Raw genomic sequence first — 22001 nt, 5'->3', positions numbered from 1 at the left:
CCATTGCTGGTGTATAGATATACAACTGGTTTTCACATCGATCTTGTATCCTGTAACTTTGCTGAATTTCCTTATTCATCCTAAGAGTTTTTCTATGGATTCTTTAGGGTTTTCTACATGTAAGATCACGTCATCTGCAAATAGAGGTGGTTTGACTTCTCTCTTTCCGATCTGAATGCCTTTTGCTTCATTTTTTTTTTTTTTTTCACTTTCTTGCCCAATTGCCCTGGCCAGTGTTGAATACAAGTGTTAAGAGCGGACATCCTTGTCTCATTTCTGATCTTAGAAGGAAAACGCAGGCTTTAACCATTAAGTGCGATGTCACCTGTGGGTTTTTAATAGGTGCTCTTTATCAGGTTGAGGGAGTTCTATTCCTAGTTTGTCGTGCATTGTTATCATGAAAGGGTGTTGGATTTTATCAAATGCTTTTTCTGTGTCTATTGAGATGATCATTTTGTTTCTGTTCTTTATTCTATTAATACGGTGTATCACATTGATTGATCAGGTTTGCATTTTGAAAAGACCATTTGGCTGTAGTATTTTTTAGAAAATCAAACTAAACAATGTATTATTTGGGAATATATTGTTCCGGGATCACATTTAAAGCAAGAGATGAAGAGAAGGAGAAAGGGAAATTTTGCAAGATCAGGGTCTTTGCATGGGAAGGGACAGATCATGTCTAATTTTGTTTTTTTAACGTTTATTTTCGAGACAGAGAGAAACACAGCATGAATGGGGGAGGGTCAGAGAGAGAGGGAGACACAGAATCTGAAACAGGCTCCAGGCTCTGAGCTGTCAGCACAGAGCCCGACGCGGGGCTTGAACTCCCGGACCGCGAGATCATGACCCGAGCCGAAGTCAGCCACTTAACCAACTGAGCCACCCAGGCGCCCCTGTCTAATTTTGAAAACTTTCTGTGTAACCCAAGTGGGCAAACATATTCCTGCTCAGATCGCGGTTCAAGGACATTTCAAAGTAGGGTGTTGCCTGTCCTGGATGCTGACAGCTACTGGCAGAGTACCACACGACAGCCCAGCTCTTTTGGACACTAATTACTCAGGTGAAAAGAAGTGAGGCAAAGTCGTGGGACGCCCCAGCAAGAGTGTCCGTAGGGGAAGTCCACATAGCCTGGGCAAAGCAGGGCACGTGCCCCTGGGCAGACAGTGCCACGGCACTCTAAAAATCTTTCCGCACGCCGATCACAGTGACCTAAAGAAGCCTCCGTGCCTATCAGCCTCCGTCGAAACTGATACGACGCTTTATAGCACGATTTGCTCGAGTCTATTTACACTAGAACGACCTAAATGGGCTTCAGAGAAAGACCCAGTCAGTGTCCTCTGCTCCCAGATTCGAGCTCTGGCACGGTTTCTAGAGAAACACAGTTACCACTGAGCCCTTTGATGTTACTCTCTCCAAGCTGAAGCACGAAGTCCCAGCCAGTGCATGGCTAACTGGTTGAGGTTACAGAAGCTGGATCCAGACTGCCTGGGTTTTAGTCCTACTTCTGTCCCTTACATTTATGTGATCGTGGGCCAAGTACTTCACCCCTCTGTATCTCAGCTCCCTTGTGTATAGAGTGAGGGTAAATAAGGTGCCTGCCTTAGAGGATTCTGTGAGGATGAACCGAGATAATGCATGTGAGGGACGGTGTGTGTGGTCTTGATCAGTCTGACATCAGATCTCAGTCAGTCTGGATCCAGTGGTCACCAAGGCCTTAGTGGGAGACCCCCAGGCAGCATCTTATCAATCTGGGGTGTTCGGCCCTGTTGACTTTTCCCTTTCACAATCCTCTCCGCCCTGGGCTTTCATGACACCATGTAATGAATGGTCGGTGAACGTTCGCCCATGCTTTCTTTCGGTTTCCTTTTCGCTAACAAGAGCAGAGCATTTGTAGAGTGTTTATTTCGTGACAGGCACCAGTCTAAGGGCTTTGCACTTACTTCCTCAAACTTTATTACAACCCCTTTGTATTTTTTTTTAAGTTTATTTATTTATTTTTGAGAGAAAGACGGCACGAGTGGGGGGGGAGGGCGGTGAGGGCAGGGGGGCGGGGTACAGAGAGAGAAGGAGAGAGAATCCCAAGCAGACTCTGAGCTGCCAGTGCAGGGTCAGACACGGAGCTCAAACTCACGAGACTGTGAGAGCATGACCTGAGCCGAAACCAAGAGTCAGATGCTCAACCGACTGAGCCGTCTAGGCACCCCGCAAACTTTATTACAATCCTTTTAGGGGGGCACTGTTACTATCCCGTTTTGCAGATGAGAAGACCGACGCAAAGTCACGTCGGTAAGGTGTGGCAGAGCCAGGATTCAAATCCAGGCAGTGTGGCCCCGGGCCCGTTCCCGTAATAGCTGCACAATGTAGAGCTCAAGCCAAGTTGGGGACTTACGGCAGGAACTGCCAGGCTCCCCTGTCAGTCTCAAATGAAGCAGGAGCTGTCTCCCCTTTATTTCTCCAATTCTCTGTCCACGGGCTAGACACTGCCACTGTCTCTGCCCTGTCTGGGACAGCATCATGTTCTTCAAGGCTTCTTCCCCTCTGGCCGCTCCAAGCAAGCAGGAGCCACTCCAAAACATGTGGGGCCACCTTGCCTAGCTGGGCTGAGCCCTAAAACCGTGTCTCATGAATTACAGGCAGAGGAAAGAGAGAAGGAGAAGGAGGAAGAAGGTGAGAAGCAGATCATCGATGTCAGGGTGGTCACAGACCCCCAGGACAGAAACACCAAACTGTGTCAAGTCCGTTAAAGTAAAGAAAACAAACAAACAAACAAACAAACAAAACCTCAGGGGATTTGACTTCCTGGCTCATTGTTAATTTGGGATTGCTAAGGAGAACCTGGAGCCCCTCTGACATTTACCCCAAACTTGGGGCAGAATTATCAGAAATTAACAGGGACTAGAGAACGTGGGACGAGAAACAGTCCCCAATGTTTGGAAGCAGATGTTTCATCCCAGAGGAAGCTAAAGCCCAAGGAAGATTCCAGTCTCCTCATGACTCACCCCTTCTTCCACTCCCGTGTCCAGACTCCCCACCCCAAACCCTGCAGAGCGCCCTTGCTGGCGAACCATCCAGGCAGACGGTTGGTTGGGGCTGCTTCTAGCTGTGTGTCCGTGACAGCTGCTCGACCCTGAAGGGACCGGTGGTGCAGACCCCTGCCTCGGCTGGACACCAGTGAGGGGAAGGTCACTCCGTTTCCAGCCGGGACTCGGAGGCGATGTCTCCTCTGTCTCCGTGCTCCCGGAACTCCAAGTCACTTCTTCCCCCCCACCCTTTTCTCTTTTTAAAAAAAAAAAACGTCTATCACTTCAGTAGGCAATGTGGGGGGATTTGCCAAATTGATAGCAATTCTCGGTGCTAATAAAGTGTCAATTAAGATTGTGCTGCTAAGAGCTCGGGGGAGGTCGGTGGTTTATGCTAATGTTTTCAGTCTATTTCATATGCCTTTATGTTGAGTCGTTTCATTAGGTTTATTAAGAGCCCAATTGATACATTTCTTGTTGACTCCAAATATTCCTGAGGTGATTAATTCTGAACAATGGGGTTAATTAGTCTGCAGACTTTGGAACACTTCTTCAGGCGGGAGCTTTAGAAACCAGTTTCCGGGGAATGTAATCTCCAAAAGAATTACATCCCTTTCTTCTGAAAGGAAAGGGGGGAAATTCTCCCTAGGGAAGAAAGGATGGCTGTGATCTCACGGAGAGTTAAATGAGTGTTAAACTCCAATGGGTCTCTGGGGTTGGTTGTTTTTGTTTTTGTTGTTGTTGTCGTTTTGTTATGCCCCTTACTTGAACTTTCTGACTAGTAGGTAAATAGCTTGAATTTAGGAGGTCGGTGTATCTGGCGACAGCACCGGATGGACCCAGAGGAAGAGGCCAGTCTGGGGAACAGAAAGTGGGGATCCTCTTTCCTGGCGCTTGAATAGCTGTGTGACAGCCACCGCCCCCCCCCCCCCCCGCCCCGCCCCCAGCAACTCCTTAGCCTCTGGGGGCATTCCTTCATCCGTAAAATGGGGACAATGACACCTGCCCTCCCCCAACACCCCCCAGCTGCTCTGAGAGTGGATGAGATCACAGGTGTGAAAGCCCTTTGAGAATAAAACCCTTTCTTTTCTTTTTTTTTTAACCTTTGAGAGGTTAAAAAAAAAAAAAAAGGACCCATTTTAGAAGTGGGCTTTTTTAAACTCTTTTTTTATATTATTATTCCCTCATGAAAGGGTTTCTCCTTGTAGCTGGGATTTTTCATCTCGTGTTAAAGAGAGAGAGAGAGGGAGAGAGTTTTAAAAATAGCTATTTTAATGAAAAGAACAGCTCTCCTGAAGAATTGGGCAGCCCTTTCTGCAGGCTTTGCTGCCGAAACTCACGGTCCAAATTGATTTTTTTTTCCCCCTCTTCTTTAAAGGTAAGTGATGAAATACTGTGGGTTTGAAAGGGCTGACATTTGGGGTAGCAATTAAACTCAGTCCCATCTAGTCGCGCGGCAGCTGGTGGCACAGGCTCGTTATGGCGAAAGGCAGGCAGAGGATTAGGCGGTGGGCCGGGCGGCTCTCAGAAGGGCTCAGGCCCACCGTCTGCAGCCAGGTAATTAGATTTAACAAGCTGGCCTGTCCCCCTGCTGCCCCCACCCACTCCGGGCATGGCAGCCAGGCCCCGGGGACGCCCCACACCCCCGGGAGCCGGCGGGCGAGTCGCAGACCCTAATCACCCCCGTGATGGACACGGGAGATATTAATGTGGAGGTGCTAATGACCATCCCGAAGGCAGCGGTAGTTAGGGATCCAGCAAATGGGGACGGCGGGGCGTGCTGTCTCATTAGAATCAGCCCAAGGGTAAGGCGCTTCAGAGAGGTCAGTGGCACGTGATTGGAAACGTGCATAAGGGAGGGACCGGCTGGGGCATTTGACACGGGTTTCCTGTTCCCATGGAAATTCAGCTGTAACGAATCACGCTTCCGGCATGCTCTTCTCAGGAAACCCATTCCCCAGGCCTGGCTCTGGAGGGGACTGTGCGATGGCCCCGTGGAGCCCTGATGGCCAGCAGCTTGGCTGGGGAAGAATCACCTGTAGAGCGGGCTTGGGAGAGCCTAGGCCACTTTGTTCCGCTCTCCAGGTGACCTCGACATGCAGTCAGGACGGGGGCCTCCCATCTAGATGCGAGTTGACGGTTCAGCCCAGCATCCTGAGCCGACTCCAGCCTATCAGTGTCGTCAGTCAGAAGCTCCCAGTGGTGTCCAAGCGGCGCCAACACTCAAGGAAAGCTGATCCAGTCTGTCTGCTATCATCTCTCAGCCACACTCCCCAGCTCCAGAGGCAACAGTGATTTCCCGGGGCAGCAAGGTGGACCAGTGCTCTAGCTGGACATTCAAGGCCTCTGGAACTAGAGGAAGTGGAGGCCGGGAGCTCAGACCTGAGCTGCCCCAGTTCCTTTTGCAGCAGCTCTTCTTTGCCCATCTCCAAGTCTCAGTTTGCCCATCTGTGAAAAGGGTGGGTTCGCCAATTTGAGCTCTCCATTCTCGCCAGCCTGAGCTGCCAGTGGTTTGGCCAATCTTCCCGTCCAGGTGACCTCTCCTGCGTCTCACACACACGAACCCCTACCGCTAGATGCTGCCCTCGCAACCCTCCAACCTCCAGGTGAGCCTTTGCCCTCCCATGAAATGTCCTCCAGGCCACCCTCACCTCTGCTTGTGGAAGTCCTGACCCTCCAGACATCCCAGCCTGAAGCCCTGTGGTTGTCCTGTGCACTTGGTGGAGCTGTCTTCTAGAACGTCAGCGGGGATGGGGGTCCCAACTGCCACTTGGTGATGACAACGGCCATCATGCAGCACCTGACTCTCCAGGGCTCCTGCCCTGCCCTGATGTCATTGGTGGCCCCCAACAAGGAGTCACATCTACCCGTGGCGCCCACGGGAGTGGGGACAGTGGAGTCACGAGGTGAACTGACATGCCCAAGGCCACACAGTTCCTAACGGTCAGAGCCAAAACTTGAATGGCCAGCTAGTTCCAGGAATCCCCTCTCATCACCCAGTTATTTCTAGGTATGATTAACTGGTCTGTTTAGAGTTCTTCACAGATTGTGCCCCACTCCCCGGGCATGCATGCACATACTCACACACATTCACACGCACACGCGCGAGCACACTCACACACACACACACACACACACACACACACATATACACACACACTCAAGTGCTTTTCAGGTCCTCCCCCTCAGGAATTCAGTAATTGCTAGCTTAGTCCCAAGTCTCTGGACTGCATTCATGACCTTGTCACTTGAGAGGCACAGCGGAAAAGGAGTTACAAAGGAGGTTGATTGCCAAGGTCCCCTCGGCAGTTTCCCAGAGAATAGGGTCCATGTGAACTTCCCAGGAAGGGTGGGACCCCCCCCTCCAAGGAGAGGTAGGAAGGGCCATGTGAGCATGAAGGAGGGGGCTGAGGACTCGGCCCCAGCAGGTGCCCTGTCCCTTACGGATGACCACCCTTCACTGAGGGGAGGAGAAGATGGGGGGCTGAGGCTGGCCAGTCTCTCGGAATCGTTGTCTCCCCTCCCGCCCCCTTGCCTCGGGAGGAACAACAGATCCAGTGGGAATGGGGATCCCATTTCAGAGGATCCAGGAGATGGGGGAGGAGGGGCATTGCAGAACAGCCGCTCAAATAATTCGAGGAAGTAGAGGTGGCATTTCAACTCCCCCCCCAAACCACCGACACGGGCTTAATGGATTGAGTGCTCACATCAGGCACTTTACAAGGAGGTTGCTTCTCATTTTCTTATTTCCTCCTCAGATCCAGTGATGTGGGAGGCAAGTCGCGGTCCTCTCAACCCCTCTGTCACCTGCGGTGGAGGACGGGGCGGGGCTGTGCTGACACTCACAAGGCACTTCTGCTTCTCCCCTCCTGGCCAGGTCCGCTCCGCCAGGAGCTTCAATCCACTGTGTGCCCAGAGATACTCAACTACAGATATCCCTCGCATCGCCCTAGGGAATGATTTGTCCAGTGGGAGACCGGGCAGAAGGAATCCGGGATGTGGACTAACCCCGCGGGGCTGCCCCTGGAGACGAGGCCTGTGATTGTCCAGGTCTGTCTGTGCCTGGAGGGTAAGTCAGGAGAAGGGGCGAGACCACTGTCCTCCGAGCCACACTCTCCACGACTCTATCTGCCCGATTCCTGTGATACTGCTTAGCAGGTCCCAAACCAGCGTGGGGCGCAGAGCCCTAAAATAATACACGAACCTCTTTCTCTTGTTCGCATCCACTCAAGGTGAGATACCACGAAATGCAACTGGAAGAAATGTCTCGTGGGTCATTTCTGGGATGTGGGATGGGATAAGACGGTGGGAGCCTCGGAGGTAAGGGGACGGGAGGAGATAACACAGGAGGGGAACATAAAGGTGCAGGATGTTAGGGTCGGATGGCTTGGGATGGGCTGGGGAAACTGAGGCCACATGGTAGGGAGGCCTCTCTGTGCACAGTTGGACTCTCATCTCGGGACACACATTCAGGACGCGGCAGTCCCTTCCCCAGTTGCTCGGCAGGTGCCAGCACCGGGAGAGAGGGAGCGGACGACTCTTCAGGAGGCTGGCACGGGTCCCAAGCCATCTGTTCCCAACTTCCTCCTGCGTGGGTGGTGGCGACACGTCCCCAGCCGGCCCCCGCGCCTCTCACCAGCCGTCAACACGCCCTCACTCTCTCCTTGTGTGTGTTGTCAGATCTTCCCAATATAGCAGCCCGGAGTCTGTCAACAGTTCTGTTCCATGCCTACTTCCCCTCCCCAAAGGATGCCAAGTCTGCTGGCCCCTCCCTCGATGGGGGCATCTCCCGTCATGCCTCACTCTCAGCCCCGGCAAGAGGAGACCTCCCCAGAGGTGCTTGGAGAAGCCACCCCAGCTTCCGTCGTCTGGGTCCCTTGGATGGGACCCGGGCCAGGATGCATCTGAGTGGCACTAGGGAAGAGGAGTCCAGGCGACCGGGGATCGGCTGGACGTGGGGAAGAGGGGAGCCGAAACTGAAGGTGACACTTGGGGCTCTGACTTGAAATGACTCGGGGAAGATGGTCCTATTCACTGAGGTGGGGGGTCCTGGAGAAGGAGCGGTTTGGGGACAGAGAAAGAGAGATGAGCTTGAGATCCAGGGAGACAGAGAGGACTGAGAGCTCCTCAAGGGAATGTCCTTGTGCACATGCGGACTGGAAGCTCAGGAGAGAGGTCTGGACTTGAAGAAGGTGCCAGAAGGTGGAATGCAGTCATCCACGGGAGCACACCCATTTGCTCCAGTAGCATTCGGCAATCAGCGTTGTCACTAAAGCAATCCCAATGACTCACTTTACAGAATTCCCCTCGTGCATCCCACCAGGGTGCTGCAGGACGGACTGGCCTCTGTCCCCTGATGTCTGGGACGCATACCAGCAGCTGCCTTCTCTTTCCCCCTTCCAGCCGCCTCTGTTCCACCCTCCAGGCAACAGAGAGTGTGACCTGGTCTGAGCATCAGGAGCCCTGGACCCCATCCTAGCTTTGACCACTGACTTTGGGAATCGAAACCAATCATTTTCTCTCTTAGCCTCCACCTCCTCAACGGTGAAATGGGAACAAATATGGCAGATACTCTACACACTTAAGGAATTTGGGTGAAAACTGCCCAATCATCTGGCCAGATCCCCTGAGTCCCGTCTGCCCCCTGCCCCCACCCCGCCATGGGACCCACGGCGGATCCTGCCCCAGGTATGTGGCACACCGTCCCCATCCTCGGTTGCCTCGTACCCCAGGGGGGCTCCAGGACACTGCTCTGGTCTCCTCCAGCCTGCACGGACCCCCCTGCCCCCATGCTTCACCAGATGACCCCGCAGATCAGAAGATACCACTAATAATGCTCATATAGTGACATTTATTGCGGCACAGGCAGCCCCTGCTTAGCTTTCAGGGCTAGCAGGAAATGGGCACAGAGTGAATCACTCTTTACAATGCATCTTGAGCAGAGCATTTGAAATGATTCCTTATTGCCGATCTTAATTGAGACCTCAGTGAGGTAGTCAGGCCTCTCCTCTCCTCTCATGCCCTCCAGCTAAGACTGTAGCTCATGGTGACCCCTTCATCACATGACGGGATCAGAGGGGAGGGCGACTTAAGGTGGAGAGGCAGGTTGTCGTCCTCCTGGGATGCTACCCCTTCATTTCAGAAAGGGAGGTGGGGACGAAGGTTGCTAACCCGGGCCCTGAAGGTCAGCTCGTGAATCTGAGAAATGGCAGGGGCCCTTGTACCAAAGGGACACTGTCACACACAACAGTGGCCGTGGCAGATGCATATTCTTGTGTCTGCTCAGTGCCCATCTATGCCTCCCTAAGAGAAAGCCCTTCATCTGGAGAACCCTCCTCCCCCCAGGCCAGCATGCAGCCCTGGCTGTCAGTCAGAGGATGCTCCCGCCCCCTGGCCACATGGGCAGGGCATAACCCAACTCCAGAGGATAAGTCACCCCCTGAGGTTTGGCCAATCAGAACCAAAGGAAGACGATCAATCAGGGAACACGTGAGGCAGGAGTTGCTGGTGACCATGGTTCCCGTTCCTGGAAGGGGCCAATCTGCAGGAGAATAAAACATGAAAGCCATCTTAACTATTTCCGGTGGAATCTCTGTCACTTGCAACCAGCCTTCCGTTACCCTATTAGAGATGCATTCCCTCTACCAGCCTTCTGGAGACAGTTCCCATTTCATTGCTGTCTATTCCAGGCCAGCCCAGAGGGTGTGGCCTAGAGACTCAGAGCAGGGCAGACCCAGTGACCAGACCCTTCCCCTGGAGCCCCTGGCACCCCAAGGACAGAACCAACCACGCGTCCTTTCTGCCAGCCCCTTCTAGGTCATACTCTGCTGCCCTCTGCTGCCCCCTGCTGGCCACAGGCCATCATGCGCTCAACTCTTGGGGTCAGGGTAGGTTTGGGGGCTACGTCCCAGGGACCCGAAGGAGGAAGCAGAGGAAGCCCTGGGTCTGAACAGAGGCAGCTTCTCACAACCCCATCCCAATAAGAAACATCTCTGGAAATGCAAAAAGAAACAAACAAAAACTTTTACATGGGGGCTAAGAATACGGCTGTCTTCCCTTGAGTGAGAATAATACAGTAATACAAATTGGGAATTGGATAGGCAGATGTTGTCTTCCAAGTGAGAGCCTCTAGGCAGGTTTTCCAGGAGGCTGGAACAATGGAACATAAGGACCGAGAGACGAATGGCTCAAGAGAGAAACGGAGTCAAGAAAATAATAGCAGCTAAGGGGAGGGTGAGCAGAAGTGAGATTCCAGGCTCCCAAGGCAGGGGGACACATCACTGCGGTGAGGCTGATGCACTCCAGGATGCAGGACGGGGGCCCCCAAAAGCAGCCTCTCTGACCCATATTGCTCACAAATACCGAGGGGGGAAATAATAATTCACGTGTTTACAGTTTGTGGAACACGTTAGCACACCATATCACATCTGGTTTCACACCACCTAAGGAGGTAACTGCTATTGTCTTCATGTTTTTTTTCTCACATGGTAATAGGGATTCTTTTTTTTAAGTTTATTTATTTGAGAGAGAGTACAAGCATGAGCAGGGGAGAGGGAGAGAGAGAGAAAGAGAGAGAGAGAATCCCAACGAGGCTCCACGCTGCCAGCACAGAACCTGACGTGGGGCTCGAACCCACGAACTGTGAGGTCATGACCTGAACCAAAACCAAGAGTTGGATGCTTAACCGACTGAGCCACCCAGACGCCCCAAAGTAATAGAGATTCTGAGAGATGTAGTGGCTTGACTGAGGCAACTTCTCTGAGCAGCAGAGCCTAGACTCGAACCAAGGGCCAACTCCAAGTCCAGGGCTCCCTCTGCTGAATGAGACCACCTCTGTGTGGGCGGGGCCAGCTTCTTTAGGGTCAAAGAATGGAACCGAGGTTCAAAAATTTGACCCTGCTATTTAGCGGCTGTGTGCCTTTGAACAAGTTACTTAACTACTCTGAGTCTCCTGCATGAGTATATCTCATGGGGTTGTTTTATTTATTCTTGTTTTAAAGATTTTATTTTTAAGAAATCTCTACACCCAACGTGGGGCTCGAACTTACAACCCCAAGATCAAGAGTCCCATGCTCTACACACTGAGCCAGCCAAGCATCCTCATGGGGTTGTTTTAAACCTCGTATGTCAATGTATGTAAATTACCCAAAGCAGGGCTTGACATTCAGTAGATACAATTACAATGGTCACAAACATTAGCACACACATATTTCTAAATGCAATTCTCCCCGGGTATTTAGTCTGACTTTGTGTTTTCCCGGTGAAATCAAATTCAAGGAGTCTACCCTGTAGCTCTATCTCATCATCTTAACCATAGGAAAGAAGGCCCCAGAGACACCTCAGCTCCAAAGCAAGTTGATTGCTTTACTATTTATTTCACAGATGAGAAACTGAGGCTCCAAGAAGTTGAGTCCTTCCTTCAAGGTCACACAGATCATACGTGGTAGAACCGGGACATAAACCCACGTCTGACCCCAAAGCCCTCACTCTTTCACGAACTCTATGAGGTTGGCCTGTGGCAATGGGAAGGAGTGTGGGGCGGATGGGGCAGTGGAGACATCAGTGTGGGTGCTGTTGCAATGGTCTAGGTGAGAGCTCGTGGCGGCACAATAGCAGAGGAAGGGTTCAAAAGGGGCAGATCGCATCCATGTTTAGGAATAAACTATGCAGGACTTACTGACAGATTCATTTGCTAAGAGGTTTTGGGCTTGAACAACTAAGTGAGTAATGGGGCCATTTTCTGGAATGGGAAGACCAGAGAGGAAAGCCATTTGGGGGTAGGGCAAACCAAGGATCCCCCTTTGGCCTTGGGAGGTTTGGATGCCTTCAGACATCCAGTGGAGCTTTTGGGTGAATGCACCTGGATCTCAGGGGTGAGGTCAGGACGGGAGAGAGCAGCACAGAGGTGCTACTCAAAGCCAGTGGAGTAGACGCGATGTCCTGGGAGAGAATGTAGAGAAGAGCCCAGGACTGAGCCCCTTGGGCCCCACAACAATTGGAGGTCCAGCGGGGGAAGGGGAAGGACTGGGGAGCTGGATGCGGTGTCCTAGAAGCCAAGAGGAGATGATGTTTCAAGGAGAGAGTGAGCAATTCTGTTCAGTGTCGATGAGAGGCCAAGTTCGGTGAAGACCCCAAAGTGACCAGAAGAATCCAGCCCATAACCTTGATTAGGGCAAACACTGTGTGCAGCATCCACCCCTGAGCCAAAGGAAAGCTCACCAGAATGGAATATACCACTTCCAGCTGCCCAGGATGGGGTTAACCATAGAAGCAGAAGACAAGGATGGAGGGATAGAGATTTTCACTGCAAATCTTGGCAAGGGAGGCTGGGCCATCTCTGTCTCCACCCTTTTAAAGACTGGAAACATTTCCGTTTCAGCCCTCATCCATGCCATTATTCATGAATAATGTGATAGGTCCTGTGTTGATCACTGGGGACACGGTTGCGAATACATGACTTTGATCTTGACCCCGGGGAGTTTAAAAAGAGGTCAGAGACACTGTAGCTCCTTATAGCCAACCATGGCCATGCTATGGTGGAAGGATACATCAGGGGCTCTGGGAACACAGTTGAAGGGTGAGGGAGAGCTTCACGGAGGAGGTGATATTTGGTCTGGGTCTTGAACAGGAGGTCAGCCAGCAGACAACAGAGTCACTGACATCCTGACAGAGGGAATGGAGACATGAGAGAGTATGTGGTGATGGGAAAACCACCCTTCCCTGCGTGGTTAGAGCGGAGTAACTGGAGAGGGAGGGGGAGCACTGAAACGTACAGGACCCAGGTCTTTATGGACCTTAAACTTAAAGCTAAGAAACTTGGACTTAACTCTGTAGGTCAGTATTTTCCCAAGAATGTCTTGTGAAACACGAATCTCAAATTTGCTCCGTAAAAAAAAAAAAAAAAAAAAGAAAGAAAAAAAAAATCAATGAATCAATAAATTCTAGGATCAAACACACTTGGGACACGCTACAGAGCAGACCCTCCTGGGGATTCACCATGTTCATTAGCATTTGAAAGCTCAGAGAAGAACCTATAGAAGAAAGAGAGACAGTGAGAGAGAGAGAGAGAGAGAGAGAGAGGAGGGGGAGGGAGGGAGTGAGGAGGGGAGGAAGGGAGGAAAGGGGAGGAGAGAGAGAGAGAGAAAGAGGGAGAGAGAACAAAGAACACTTACCTTTCAATTTTCTAGATTTATGTCCCACGCTGCCCTCTGTTCATGTGATGAGCACTTGCATCCCCGCACAATTACTGCTCCTCGGGCACACGGATGGGGAGGGGGGAAGCTGAGCCAGGACTTGGGAATGTTTGCATTTTAAGCAATGATTCACCTGGAGGCAGAGGGCAGAGGGATGGCTGGTAAGAGGCCCCATTAGCCCTGGAACCCACAGATGAGGTCCAAGTTTTCCCCTTTACCCTGGAACTAAAAATATCTCCACTGATTTCTTCAGCAAATATCTAATGAGCACCTTCTCTGGGCCAGCTGTGCTCGTGCTGGCAGTACAATAGGGAGAAAATCAGACGCCGTTCCTGCCTCGTAGTGCTTCCTGGCTCACGGGCGCCATTCACACAATCACATAGGCTGAGGTTGAGGGAAAGAACACAGTCCGTAAGAAAGGAAACCTGGAATCAAGGAGGATTTTCCTTCATAAGCCAGACCCGGGCTGAGACGCAAAAGACAGGTAGGAATTAACTCGGCAAGGAGGGGTGGTGTCCGCAGGATGGCATTCTGAGCAGAGAAAACGGTGTGTGCAAAGGCCCTGTGGCGGGCAGGAAGATAGCACAACTTCAAGACAAAAGGAAAAACAGAAAAGTTGCCTCCTGGTCGCTCAGCAACTTTCACCGGCAGTCCTATTTGTGGCTATATATGTCTAGCCACAAATTAGAAATAAAATGCCCCCAGAGTGTGAGATTTGAATGCTCTCAAATGGAGGATGTCCAGAAAATCGACCAAAAGAACACGTATTTTGTGCTGGAGTTTCCTGCTTAACAAAGGAGAAGGTGAGGCATGGAGAGGATCCCCAGGCACTTGGCGAGGACAGGGGATGGGATGGGGTTCAGCCCGCCGGGTTGGCCCAACTATTTCAAATCCAGTTCTACGAGGCCAAGCTTCCGTGCTCTTTGAGCACCTGCTTGGCACAGCATACGACCTTGCTCAGAAGGGGCCCTCTTTACCATCTCCTGAGTGATGAGGGTGAACCAAGCACTGAGCTGGGTGCTTCACGCACATAACCTCCTGTTGGCAGGCACCTGGGTGTCCCCACATTGTCCAATCTTGTGGCTTCACCCTGCTCTTACTATGTAAGCAAAATGGCCCCAGCATCTATGCCACAGGTGGTGGGGGACACTGCAACCCCAACAATACCTGCAGGGACTTCTATTTCTCCTAGACATCACGCGGCCGAATTCTCGGTCTCATCCGGGCCTCGGCCCCCCCCCCCACCCCCGTCACTGGAGTCTTCCCCCTGCCCCGAGCTAACCCAAAGAACGCTGCAGCCTTTCCTTTTGATTCCTCAAAGCAACCATGAGTGCCATGCTCTTCCACCCGAGTGAGTTCTCCTGGAGGTCTGAGGACCACGACAGTGGCTACACAGCACAGCATGTGACTTAGAAGTCAACCAGTGCTCTTGACCTCAGCCGTTCCCGGTAATGCTTCGTCGCCACCTTTCGTCTTTAAGCCTGTGGGTGCTCGCCATCTTGCTCGGACCCCCTGTCTCTCAAAAGCCTCCTGGCCTCTCTTCCCTCGTTTCCGGGGGAAGCATATCCCTCATCCCCCCACCATCTCGGGTGTCCCGAACTGGCTTCACCAAGAGGCAGAGCTGAGATGGGGACTTGGGTACGAGTGACTCATTTGGGAAGTGCCCCCAGGAGGCAAAGCTAAGGGGATGGGGATGACAGGGGGAGGGAAGGGAGCCGGTACAGAGAGTGTTAACAAACGGGTTGGCACCGTGGGCACCCGGGGCTCGGTGGCACTGGACACCCCTGGGAGACGGTGTGGAACACGCCTCACAGGTGGCCCCCCCAAGGGTCAGAGAAGCCGTGTTTAGCTGTCACCTTGCATCCGTTGCTAGCTGAGGGCTGCTCTCAGCGGCACCAGCTCCAGCCTGTACCTGGTGCAAAGCGAGAGAGAGCCCTCCGTCGGAGGCTTGCGGGACATTGCAGAAGGACAGCACTGACGGCTGGGGGACTGGGCAGGGCGCCACAGCCCCTGCTACGACGGATCGAGGCAAGGTCACACGCCACCCGTGGAGTCCACGCCCTTGGATGGAGGGGGCGGCCAATCTGCGCTCCAAACGCAGCCATCGAGTCATAGGACGTGTCGCTCCAGGACCCGTGTCCCTTTCCCAAAAGAAGGAAGGGCCCGTCCACAGCTGTGGTTTGAAAGGAGCTTTCGCTTCAATACACCCTGAGGGAGGCACCTACCATGACCCCCTTGCTATAAACTAAGTAACTGAGGCTGAGACAGGCAGTGAGGAAACCACAAAGCCAAGATTAAAGCACACACGTTCCTAACCGTATGGTCTCCTCCTAGAGCCCGGGAGCGGCACTTGGGTTAACAGCTTCTCAACACGACAAACACGTCAGCCAAACGTTGCACATTTACAAGCGGGTCCTTCTCACTACCATCCTGGGCGTGCAGGGCAGCGGGCTACCGCCGTGCCCAGTTTACTAACGAGGAACCGGAGGCATGACAGATTCAAGCCTGGTGCCCCAGTTCCCACGGACTTGAGCCACGATGTCGGACAACAAATTCCAGCCCCCTTAAGTCTCTAGGAACACCAAGAGCTGACGGCTGCAAGGCAAATCCGTGATCAGCAATCAGCGAAGATTACAACCACGCCACATGGGGAGTCAGGCATGACCTTCTGAGACAAAGGGCAGCCTGTCGTCCAAACTGTCCCCACCACCACCATCGGTAATGGGAGCACTATGGCAGGTGCTCCCCAGCTTGTGGTGCTGAGTAATCAGTACACTCTCAGAAGGAAATAGGATCTAAAGAAGAACTCTCAAAAAGCGAGGGGGCCCCATCACCTCTCACCTCCCCCCCACAGCCCAAGCAGTCCTCCTGTGACACAGACATGACCAACGTCTCCCTGCCTAAACTCTTTTTTTGTAAGTTTATTTATTTATTTCAAGAGATAGAGAGCATGAGCGGGGGAGGAGCAGAGAGAGAGAGAGAGAGGGAGAGAGAGAATCCCAAGCAGACCCCACACCATCAGCACAAGAGACCGACTCGGGGCTCAAACTCACGAACTGTGAGCTCATGACCTGAGCCAAAAGCCAGAGTCAGAAGCTTAACCGACTGAGCCACCCAGGGGCCCCTCCCTGCCTAAACTCTTCAGTCACTCACCATTGTCCTCAGGACGAAGGTCAAACTTCTGAGCGCAGGGCACGTGACGTCTCACCACGAGGGTCTGCCTCCCTTGCCCGCCTCGTCTCTTTCCCGCCCCTGAGCCGTGATCTCAGGATCTGCCCTCCCGGGTGCCCTGCCAGGTAGGGCTGGGATCGGAGTCGTCCCTGTGTCTCAATGGCCAGTAGGGACCATGAACAGACAAATGAGGCGGGTCCTGAGCCGTGTCTTTCCAGATGAAGGGTTGAAGGAGCAGAGGCAGCTGGTGGGGAGGGGCAGCTCCGAGGGACAGGAGCACAGGCACTTGTCTTGAAGGAGAGTCTGCCCGTGCCGGAAGGACAGGTGCTGTCAGCGAGAACGCCGCCTCCCTCTGGTGACCTTTCCCGAAGACATTTCCTCTGAATGTCAGGTTCGTTAGACACAGGATTGGGGGTGAAGGAATCACTTTAGAACTGAATTAAAGAAGGACAGACAGACAGACATCATCCAGGTTTTTGGTGACAAGCCAGCTTGGAGGGTGAAGGGACACACTCTGCCTACGGGCCACTTTTGTCCTTCTCAGACAGCAGGGTCTCCTGTCAGGGCCATCCCTCCCTTCAGAATGGGGTTCCCAGCACCACCATCCCAGGGTCCGTCCCAGGGTCCCGGGGCCAGCTGTACCTAGAATGGGCCCTCAGTCCCCAGGGCTCACCAAGTGACTAACCAAGACCTGGAGTCCTAGGGACCCCGGGGCTTGAAGCATGTTGCTCACACAACCCCACTCCTCAGGCCCAGTGCGAGTGACCCAAGGATCTGTGTGACTCAGAACCCACTCCGGGTCACTCCATGCTGAACACTGGGGACACAGAGGTAAATCAGATATTTGCCCTACCCTCAAGGGGCTGCACGTTTCATAAAGAAGACACAAAGGTACAGCAATGTTACCAGATGGTGGGCTCGGTGCCACGACAGGTCTCTAGGCAGAGAGCTGTGAAGGGCTTCCCGTGAGAAGGTACCTCTGAGCTGGGCTTTGAGGGATGAATAGGAGTTTGTCCCCTGTCTGCTCTTTCCAGGAGACACCGGTTTCCAAACCCAGAACGGGCTGCTTCTGTGAGCGGTGAGCTCCTTGGCACTGAAGAGTGCGGGATGACTGATCCCTTGGCCCTCTGGTCCCGGCCTCAGTGCCGTGGAGCGTGGTCAGGGCATTGGAGAGCAGGAGACCCACGGATCTCGCTCTTCCAGTTTTCCTCCACAGCCCCTTGGCGTCACTGACGGCGCGGTAACGCACGCTGGGCCCCTTCTGCTCCCAAACCCGCAGGCCTCTCCTGTCTGCTGCCCCCACGGCTCACAGGAACCGGTCCCCTGTGCCGTCTGCTATGGCCCCATGTGTTAGTGGCCAGGCCCAAGCTGGGCTAGCGCGGACAGGAACAAGACGCAGAAAAGCAGGAGAACCTGCAGGCTTCACTCCCACCCCCCACGTACATATGCGGGCACACACGCGCACACACCCCGTCCTCAGAACCTCACCCCCTATCCGCCCTGCCTCCAGCTCCCTGCAGACCTCAGTGCTATCCTAGCGTTGACCTTACTGGACCCCGCGGCTCTTCCCGGGGCTGCTGGCCGGGACACCACCGCTCTCCACCCCGAATGCCGAACGTCCCCCTCCACCAGGCTCCTGGCTCTGCCCCCTCCACAGCTCCTCAGCTGCCAGCTCTGTCTTCACGCCTCCCGGAGAAGCAACTGTCAGCATGTTTCTGTGGCTGGGGATGGGAAAGGCGGAGACAGAGGGGCACGGGGAAGGGAGAGACGGTGAGGGGAGGCAGGTGGGGAAGCAGAGACAGAGACGGGGAAAGAGGGGTGGGGGAGGGTCAGGGACCATCCTGATGGGAGAGGAGTGGAAAGAACAGACTGGAGAAAGCCGCTCGGGCCTGGGGCTGGAAACGAGGACTCCCAGCTCCGTCACCCTCCGACTCTGCAGCTCTACTCGGGGAGGTGGCCACGGGGCCGACAGAGGGAACTAGGCGGATTGTGGGCACAGGAGCTTTTGGTTGCCTCTCACGCCACCGGGAGATGCCCACCACGGCCCAGCCCCAGGTCATCTGCCCGTGTCCTCTCGGCCTGTGGCGGGCCGGGCCAGGCACACCCATCCGCTCAGAGATTGTCTGTCCCCCACAAGCCTGTTCCTTCTGTCCTGGGGCTGGCTTTGTGGGGCGGGGGGCTCTGGAGGCACTGGGGAGAGCAGCCCCTCTGCCCCTGGAGACCCCAAACACAGGGAGACGGGAGTTCACTGTGAGAGAGGACTCCGCCAGAGACAGAAACGAGAAAGGGATAGAACAAGAAAGACCGTACCGTAGGCCAGTTGCACAGACAGAAGCCAGCTCTGAAGACATGGAAATGTGACCCAACGCGCCCTTTCCGGCGTGACCCAGGCTGGGAGCTGAGGACAGAGAGGCTGATTATATGGTCACCCATGCTGACCCTCCCGACAACCTGTATACTGTCATTAAGCCACTTCACAGGAGGGGAAACTGAGGCTCCGAGAGGCGAGGTGACTGGCCCAAGAGCCAGGCCAGAACTCCTGTCTGAGCAGCACCAGAGCTCATCCTCTTTCTTATGCACCTGCCTGCCTCCCTGTGGGTACAGACAGACAGAGGGAAAAAAGGACAAGTCAGAGCGCTCACGTGGGTATCGGCTCAGCCCCGGAGCCCAGAGCTAGGGTTTCCAGAAAAGCCAAGCAGTGCAGCGGACGGTTGGACCCCCGGCTCGGGGCCCCACTGCCTGGGCTGAGCGTGTCGCCCATTTCCTTGCCCCTCAAAGTGAGGCTAGGAAAAGCGTATAGTCACAGACATCGCGTGAGGTTTAAATGAGGTGACTGCAGAGTGCTTAGAATGGTTCCTGGCCCACAACCAGTGCTTGACAAATGGTAGCGCCTGGTATGACTCAGGGAGAAGCATCCTGGCTGAACAGAGGGAGGAGCGGGGCGGGGGAGGGGGGGCCTAGAAAGGCGGGAGGATGGGCAGTGAGATGGCACCATGTGGCCAGCGGGGCCTCGTGACGTCCCCACCCCCATCGCTCTCTCTCCTGAAACGCTTGGCGAGGCTGGATTTGCTGTGAAAACCACCTGAATTCTTCAGCCAAGTGGGCTTGAGGTGACGTGGTGGGGACCAGAGACCCCAGGCGCCCGGATCGCATGGCAGTCCCGGAGAAGTCACGGACCTCCCCCGGCCATAGGAGTTGGGAAGATCCCCCCAGTCTTAACTCAAATGCAAGAGCAAGGAGGCATCCGCGGGGCGCCTGGGTGGCCCAGTCGGTTGAGCGTCTGACTTCAGCTCAGGTCACCGTCTCGCGGTTCATGAGTTCGAGCCCGCGCCTCGGGCGTGCTGCTGTCTGTCAGCACAGGGCCTGCTTTGGATCCTCTGTCTCCCTCTCTCTCTCTGCCCTCCCCATGCTCTCTTTCTCTCTCGCGTGCTCTCTCAAAAATAAATTAAAAATTTAAAAACAAGAGCAAGGAGACATCCAGCTGACATCTGGGTTGAACAAACTAGTGAGACCCGTACGGTGCCGGGGGCCGGGTGGGTGGCGGTAACAGTAAGGCCCGCTGATGCCCATAGAGCACTCCCCATGCACCGAACACTGAGCAAAGTGTTTCACACACTAACTTATGCAACCCTCAAAACAATCCCATGGCGTTGGCGCCATTATTGGTCCCGTTTGACGGGTGAGAAAACCTGGGAACAGAGAGGTTGAATGACCTGCCTAACGTTGCACAGCGAATCAGTGGTGAGCTGGGAGGCAGAGCCTGAGGGCCAGGCTCCTGACTGCACCCGACTCTTATTGCCTCATGTGGCACGAAGGGTGGGTGATGAGAGAGAGCCGCCTAAGAGCTTCCTGGAGCTCAGGTCTGCAGATGGGGTCAGCGCCCAAAGGTGAAGACCCAGCCAGGAGCGCTCCTGTCCCCGAGAAGCCCCAACAAGCCCTGAGACCACCCCACTATTTACCAGGCACTGATCCCTGATCCAGGGGAAAAGTTAGGTGTCAGGGTTGGGCCAGTGGTGCCAACTTTGGCCAAACGTGTCACAGGCCAGCAGCTCTGAACCTACACGGCACTGTCCCTCCAGGCTGGGCCATGCTCTCCAGCGAACACTTGGCTGGCCACGCCTGGCCCCCACCCTCTCCCAGTACCCCTCCCCCGCCTCCATCCCACTGCTCAGATAATGCCACCATCTGGGGCCCATCTGCAGGGAGCCTGCCTGCTGGTTAGAGAGGGGGTATCTCCCATCTGTATCCCCCAGGAGCACCCTGGGACTCCAGAAATCCCAGGAGAGATCAGGGCATAAAACAGCCCCGTTAGCGTCCTGCCAGGGAGGCTGTGGGCCACGCACCCAGGTCGGTGAGTCAGACAGGTCAGTGCAAAGAGGCAGCTCCCTGTGGTGTAAAGAGTATGGGCTTCAGAACGACGTGGGGTCGAATTCTGAATCGCCCCCATTGGACGGGGGCTTTGGGCAGGTCGGTTCGGCGGTCTGAGCCAGTTTGCTCATCCGTAACATGGAGATAACAGAGGACAGTCACCAGAACTCCATTCGATCATTTGTGTGGCCCTTGCACTTAGAACAGGCACAGGAAAGATGTTTGTGGAACGGATGGATGCGGCCAACCCGATGGCCACCCTGCCTTCCCTCTTGCTAACAGACCCCAAATTCAGGCCCAGCAACAATGGTGCCTGATGGCTCTAAATAAGTCATGCCGACACTGTTCCCCTTTACCGTGAATGGGGTGGGCACGTGACCCAGTTCTAGCCAATGAGATATAAGGGGAAGTCACCTGAGGATCTGGGGACAGGTTTCCATCCGGGACGGAAGGAGGGAGGCGCAGGAACAGGGCTCTCCTTCTTCTGGACCTTTCTTCCTCCTCACGCCTTCCAGGCTGCTTTGGGAGGTGCGGTATTTGCAGATGACAACTGGTAACCACAGGAAATGTCACCGTTAGCGAGGATGGCAGAAGAGAAAGAAAAGAACGTGGCTCCTCAGGGATATCATTCAGCTGCCAGATCCACCCGGCACCTCCTACCTTAAAATTTCTTGTTCGTGAGCAAGAAATACCCGCTAGGTTCAAGCCACTTATTTGGTATGCAAAATCTTACAGCCGTAAACATTCCTATCTGATGATACAAGGGCCAGTGAGTGAGTGAATGAATGAACGAATGCATGCATGTCTCATAGCCTGAAAATAATTGCGTGAATGTTTGTCATTATCGACAATATTAATACGGTAACACCTCATTTATTCACAATTATCAGCAACAGGCTTTTGCTCAAAAGGAAATTTTCGAGATAATGGGAGTTTACCCCCTTTAGGCACCAAAATACTACTTTGATTTTAACCCTTTTTGATTTTTAAAAATCGCCTGAAACGTATCACACCCCCCTGTATCTATCCCCTCTCACTGCACCCCCCTCAACACACACACACACACACACACGTGCACACACACACACACACACACACCAGGGGACGCCAAGCAGGAGTTAAGCTTAGCTTGGATACCGGGCTCACCAGTGAACACGCATTGCTAAAGCGTCACCCAGCATTCCCCTGGGGCTGGCAGAGGTGGGGCTCCTGGAGCTGCTCTAAATTCCAGAGTCATCACCCCTCCCAG

General features: G+C 53.8%; 2 long non-coding RNA genes across 2 annotated transcripts; one reads left to right on the top strand and one right to left on the bottom strand.

Moving 5' to 3' along the window:
- Positions 1-6892: 6892 nt before the first annotated feature.
- LOC147577922 (uncharacterized) lies at positions 6893-9597 on the top strand. The gene is made up of 2 exons (XR_015254611.1): positions 6893-7252; positions 7701-9597. It is a non-coding gene; the product is annotated as an uncharacterized LOC147577922 (long non-coding RNA).
- On the bottom strand, positions 8852-21424 carry LOC147577921 (uncharacterized). Its single transcript, XR_015254610.1, has 3 exons — positions 21167-21424; positions 13193-13346; positions 8852-9561 (listed from the first exon to the last, which is right to left on the bottom strand). It is a non-coding gene; the product is annotated as an uncharacterized LOC147577921 (long non-coding RNA).
- Between the last annotated feature and the right edge of the window lie 577 nt (positions 21425-22001).

The sequence above is a fragment of the Puma concolor genome, chromosome C1 (assembly GCF_028749965.1).
Source record: "Puma concolor isolate L17-30 chromosome C1, mPumCon1.1.hap2, whole genome shotgun sequence".
NCBI classification, from domain to species: domain Eukaryota; kingdom Metazoa; phylum Chordata; class Mammalia; order Carnivora; family Felidae; genus Puma; species Puma concolor.
The sequence above is the reverse complement of the archived record's forward strand: the minus strand, read 5'-3'. Positions and strand labels throughout refer to the sequence as shown.